Source organism: Colobus angolensis, unplaced genomic scaffold, assembly GCF_000951035.1.
Source record: "Colobus angolensis palliatus isolate OR3802 unplaced genomic scaffold, Cang.pa_1.0 Scaffold38, whole genome shotgun sequence".
In the NCBI taxonomy this organism is placed as follows: domain Eukaryota; kingdom Metazoa; phylum Chordata; class Mammalia; order Primates; family Cercopithecidae; genus Colobus; species Colobus angolensis.
The window spans coordinates 3,133,658-3,140,434 of NW_012117154.1; positions in this window are offsets into that span (position 1 = coordinate 3,133,658).

Below are 6,777 nucleotides of genomic sequence, written 5' to 3' on the forward strand. Positions count from 1 at the left end.
AAAAAAAAAAAAAAAAAAAAGAAAATATGACATTCCATCAAAGCCTTGATAAAATAACCAGTGTTTCCAATGTTTCCTGTTACAAAAAGAAAAGTGATTCTTATAAAACTTACACAAAAAAGCATATTGTCATAAAATGAGAATACTAATGAATAGTTTTGAAATTTCACAGAATTCACGTAGACAGAAAATATTTCAATTTTGCTTACAAAAGTATACTTTACCAAATTGCTGTAAACCACAAATAGCTCCAAAAGAGTTTTCTTGACTCTGGAAAGCAAAATATAAAAAGAATCAGCAATGTTTCTGATATGGTTTGGCTATGTCTCCATTCAAATCTCAGCTTGAATTGTATCTCCCAGAATTCCCACCTGTTGTGAGAGGGACCCAGGGGGAGGTAATTGAATCATGGGGGCTGGTCTTTCTCGTGCTATTCTCCTCACAGCGAATAAGTCTCATGAGATCTGATGGGTTTATCAGGGGTTTCCGCTTTTAGTGTAAGACGTGCCTTTCGTCTCCCGCCATGATTCTGAGGCCTCCCCAGCCATGTGGAATTTAAGTCCAATTAAACCTCTTTTTCTTCCCAGTCTCGGGTATGTCTTTATCAGCAGTGTGAAAACAAACTAATACAGTTACAAACAGAAAGTCATAAAAACTCATTTCAGTCCTCTATCAGTTCAGTCCCATGTAATAATTCTTGTTCTGCTTGATGTTGGGTTAGCAATCTTCATGAACTCATCAGTTTTAAAATTAGAGTTCTGAAGGTTTTTACCTAGTCCGGTGGTATGCTCTACAAAGTTATCAGAAACCTGGATTCAAGAATATTTGTCAGGGTCCTGGGTCCTCTCCATAAATTTCCGTGAAGGCACAACACTTTAGGATTTGTAAAAAAGCTTTTAGAGTAAAGTCATCAGAATAAAGCAATTTACTGCATACACTAAGATCTATCAGAGTTTAGGAATCTCATACAATGTTGGAACACATTTGAGTAATATATCCATACAAATACAACTCAAAGAATCTTAACTCAAAATGATTTCTTATTTGCCAATGTTTCTCGTGTGGGTTTAACATACCAAAGTTGGGTTTCTTTACTTAATTTATGAGCACTCATTTATTTATAAATCCATTTGGTACCATGTAGATAATATGACACGAACATACGTATGCATAAAAATACAGAGAAACATAAATCAAGATTTTATAGCTTAGATTTTAAAATTTTAGCCATGAAATTTTAGTGTCCATTTACAAAGTGCCGTTTACAGAGGCACATTTATTGGCATTTACAGAGGCACAATTTAATCCAACTGTCCTTCTAAACTAGTGAGTTTTACTAGACAAGTAAAGTTTTAATAAAACTTTAGTAAAAAAGTAAAGTTTTACTGTAAAGGTTTTACTAGTAAAGTTTACTAGTCTAGTAAAACTCACTAGTTTAGAAGGACAGTTGGATTAAATTGTACCTCTGTAAATGGAACAAGTTATGGCCAAAGGCTTTACCAAGTTTTAGATAAAATGGTTGCATATTTGCACCTCAAAGCACAGAGCAAGAATCTGAACGTTTAAAAAGGAGTTTGGGTGTTTTAGAGGGAGATTAGAAATGGATGCCAACGTAACACAAAATCATGGGATTTTGCTCTAGGATTTTATAAAGAGAGCAATTTCACTTGGATAGGTAGCTTCTAATTTAATCTCCATTTTCCAACTAGACCACTGAGCTTAGGGTGAAGCCCACTAACAAATAGTGCCAACAAAACATTTGTAATTTGCAGGGAATAATGCTTACGTATGTGAAAAGCAGGTGCTGCTGGAAGGCAGAACACCTAGATCCCCCAAAATTAAGGATCTTACTTTCACATTGAATTCCAGCTTCCCACAAAAGGGAAACGCCACTGAACCAGGCTGTGCAACAGTTCCACAGCCGTCTTCTTAGTTCATAGATGGCTGTCTTCTAACTATGTCCTCATGTTAGGGGTGGGAGGGGTGAGGGAGCTCTCTGGGGTCTTTTGTAAGGGCACTAATCCAATTTATGAGGGCTTCACCCTCATGACCTAATTATCTCCCAAAGGCCTCACCTCCAAATATCCTACATTGAGTATAGGTTTCAGCCTATTTTGGGGGGACACAAGCATTCAGATGATAGTGACATAGAACATACGCATATACATGTATTTGTTATAGTTGCTTTCCTCATGGGGCAAGTGGCATAATTATATTCATTAGATTGAAATGGTTTTTAAATAAAAAAAGAATGATTTAATGAGGCCAAGAAAATTTTAAGAAATTTTAAAAATATGAGTTCATTTTGAAATAATTACAGGGCTAAATTTGGAGTGGTCTGACTTTGAGTGTCATGTCTGGCTCACTGTAGTATATTGGTTGTCTCAATGAATGTGTGCTTTTCATACTAAATAGAGTTGGTGGCAGAGCTGGGACTCAAATATGGATATTGTGGCACTCAGTGGTCACACTTAGGTGAGGCTGGATGCTCCATCCCATGCTGTGGAGAGAACTGGAAATTTTATCTAGTGCTATTTCTCCAGTCTTGCCCTGTTCACTCCACTGCCATCAGACACATCAACCTTATCGTGCTACTCCATTGCTTGAAATACTTTTGTCTCCTGCCTGGGGCTTTCAGCATAAAACACAGACTCCTTCATATGGCTAATATATTAGTTCGTTCTCACACCGTTCTAAAGAAGTACCCGAGACTGGGTAATTTATAAAGAAAAGAGGTTTACTTGACTCACAGTTCTGCAGGCTGTACAGGAAGCATGCTGGGAAGCCTCAGGAAACTTACAATCATGGTGGAAGGTGAAGGGGAAGCAAGCATGGTCTTCCCATAGTGGAGCAGGAGAAAGCGAGGTTTGGGGAAGGTGCTACACACTTGTAAACAACCAGATCTCGTGAGAACTCTGCTAGGAGACACTACTAAGGGGATGGTACTAAACCGCTGCAAACCACCCCATGATCCAATCACCTCCCTCCATGCCCGACTCCAACACTCAGGATCACAATTCAACATGAGGTTGTGGTGGGGACGCAGAGCCAAACCACATCAGCCGAGAAGGCTCTACCCGCTGAGACTCTGCTCTCCAACACTACTTATCTCTCTGCATTTCTGCACTATACTCTATGCTGCTGTCATAGGTAATGGCTTTTTTGTTTTAAAATGTCCCGTGTTTTGTCTTGCCTCTGAGCCTTTGTCCCTGCTGTGCACTCTCCTGAAATACTCTTGCTCATCTTCAAAACCAGAAATCCCCCATCCTTCATGTTGTAGCTGAGATATCAGTTCTGTGGTGAAGCCTTCCCTGACCTCTTCCAACTCCCTTCTGTACCCAGTTAGCTTCCCTTAGCAGTTTACACACTGTGTTTGTTTATAATTCTCATTGCATTCTTAAACTATAAATCTGAGGCCATCCTGGAAAAATGAAGGAGTTAGCCACAGCAATCAAGACTTCCAGGAGATGCAAATAGTCAAGCCTATTTTCTCCCTTTTAGGGGATCCAGAGACTGTGGAAACACCACTGCTTTGGCCTGTTGCTGCCTGTGATTGTGTAGCTTTTCCTGAATACTTTGTTAGAGTTGAGAAATGGGCGGTAGCAGAACTTGATGATGGGCATTTCTTAATCTGAGTATACATGCACAGAATAGCAGAAGCAGTTTACCTTCCTTTATCAGGCAAAGGCAGCAATGTACTGTGCTACCCTGAACACAAAAATCACCTCTGCAATTGAGTCTTTGTTATACAATCCTTGTGCACTTCTATTATGTTTCTTCCTTAATAAAACATGTCTGGAGAGGGCAGAATCCTGGATGCAACTGAAATCCTGGATGAAATCAGAATCAATCAGTTATTAAAATTGTTATGAATAAATTGAGTTAAAAAGTTAAGTTCAGGAGGCTGGAATATGTAGCTCCATTTGCTCAAAAAACATGCTAACAGATTGCCATTTAAATGTGGTGTTTCCAAATCACATTTAGGTTAGCATTGTGGGCGGACATGTGGCGTCTTCCTTTTTCCTGCTACTCTAGCCACTTTGCTGTTCCTCAGACAACCTGGGTACATTCTTGCCTCTGGATCTTGCTGTTCTCTGCCTGGCGTGCTCTCCCTCCCTGCACACATAGGTTTTATTTAGATCATCTCCTTGAGGGGTCTGCTCAATGTCATCTGATCAACAAGGCCTCCCCTGACTGCTTGATTTAAAATGAAACTCCTTCCTCAAAAAGGTAAACATGGATACAGTGAGCTATGATTGCATCACTGTACTCCGGTCTAGGTGACACAGAGAACTCTTTCTCTAAAAAAAAAAACCGTAAAACAAGAAAACAAACAAACAAAAAATACATGGAGTTACCCTGTGACTCAATAATACCCTTGTATGTATATGCCCAAGAAAAATGAAAGCCTGTCCTCACAAAAGCTCATACGGAATGTTCATGGCAGCATTATTCATAACAGCCAAAAGGCAAAAACAACATACATACTCATTAGATGAATGGATAAATAAAAGTTTGTACATAACATGGAATATTATTCAACCACAAAAAGAATAAAGTATCAAAGTACCAATACATGCTGTGACATGGATGGATCCTGCAAACATTACGCTAACTGAAAAAGGACAGACGTAAAAGGCCACATGTTGTATAATTCCATTTATATGAAATGTCCAGAATAGGCACATCAATAAAGACACAAAGGAAATTATTAGTAGCCAGGGGCTGGGGAGAGGGGGCAATGAGGAGTGACTGCTAATGGGTATATATATATGTATATATACACCCATTACATATACGTGTGTAGTGTATATAATACACATTATTATGTATATATGTATATTTATATACACATATGTATGTATATTTACATACACTGGCTTGAACAGTTTAAAAGGACATATTTTATGGTATCTGAAATGTATCTCAACAAAGCTCTTATGGAAAAATTTCAACTCCCTGTCTTTCTGGAGCTCATTATTCTTCATTCCTGCTTTATTTCCTTGTTATTCCTACCTAACATAGTATTGTATACTTTGCTGTCTGCCTCACTGTACTCACAAACTCTGTGTGATCAGACATTTTTCCCCATGTTGTTCACTGTTGTATTCCTTTGCCCTAGAACAGTGCATACAGTAAATCAATACATCTCTGTTGAATAACTGACTAAACAAATATGACTATATATACACTGAAGCTAGTGCAAGGATGTCATTTGAAAAAGATAAAAAGATAATTGCTCAGGTAAGGAAAAGAAAATAAAAGCAGAGACACTTTCTTTTTTTTTTTAATTTTATTTTAAATTCTGGGATACATGTGCAGAAAGTGCACGTTTTTACCTAGGTATACATGTACCATGGTGGTTTGCTGCACCTATCAACACGTCCTCTGGGTTTTAAGCCCCGCATGCATTAGGTATTTGTCCTAATGCTCTCCCTCCCCTTGCCCCCCCACCACCCCCTGACAGGCCCCAGTGTGTGATGTTCCCCTCCCTGTGTCCGTGTGTTTTCATTGTTCAGCTCCCACTTACAAGTGAGAACACGTGATGTTTGGATTTCTGTGCCTGTGTTAGTTTGCTGAGAATGATGGCTTTCAGCTTCATACATGTCCCTGCAAAGGGCATAAACTCATTCTTTTTTATGGCTGCATAGTATTCCATGGTGTATATGTGTCAAATTTTCTTTATCCAGTCTATCATTGGTGAGCATTTGGGTTGGTTACAAGTCTTTGCTCTTGTAAATATTGCAATAAACATACATGTGGCTGTGTCTTTATAGCAGAATGCTTTATAATCCTTTAGGTGTATACCCAGTAATGAGATTGCTGAGTCAAGTGGTATTTCTGGTTCCAGATCCTTGAGGAATTGCCACAGTGTCTTCCACAATGGTTGAACTAATTTACACTCTCACCAACAGTGTAAAAGTGTTCCTGTTTCTCCACAGCCTTGCCAGCACATGTTGTTTGCTGACTTTTTAATAATCGCTATTCTAACTAGTGTGAGATGCTATCTCATTGTGGTTTTGATTTGCATTTCTCTAATGACCAATGATGATGATCTTTTTTTCATATGATTGTTGGCCACATAAATGTCTTCTTTTGAGAAGTGTCTGTTCATATCCTTTGCCCACTTTTTGATAAGGTTTTTTTTTCTTGTAAATGTGTTTAAGTTCCTTATAGATTCTAGATATTAGACCTTTGTCAGACATGTAGCTTACAAAATTTTTCTCCCATTCTCTAGGTTGCCCGTTCACTCTGATGATAGTTTCTTTTGCTGTGCAGAAGCTCTTTAGTTTGATTAGATTCCATTTGTCAATTTTGGCTTTTGTTGCAATTGTTTTTGGTGTTTTAGTCAAGAAGTCTCTGCCCGTGCCTATGTCCTGAATGGGATTGCCTAGGTTTTCTTCTAGGGTTTTTATGGTTTTGGGTTTTACATAAAAACAGAGACACTTTCATATTAGATTAATATAGGAAAAACAACTCAGTGAAACTAGATTCTGATGGAAAATTTTTGCACAGATTATGACTTTGTAAGATGTAAGACTCTGTCAGTGAATAACTGAAGGCTGTTTTCTGCGACCACTTTGCTCACAATTTGTAGGCCCACAAACAAATGTTTGGCCCTTTACTCTTTGCTTCCCTCAAGAAAAATTTGCTTTCGTGCAGTATATTAACAGAAAATTTGAGGTCCACTAAGGCCAACAGATCAGATGGTGACTGCCATTGAAAAGATAGTTTGTTATTTGCAGGTCCCAACAGAAAGGACCATGTCACGCCATG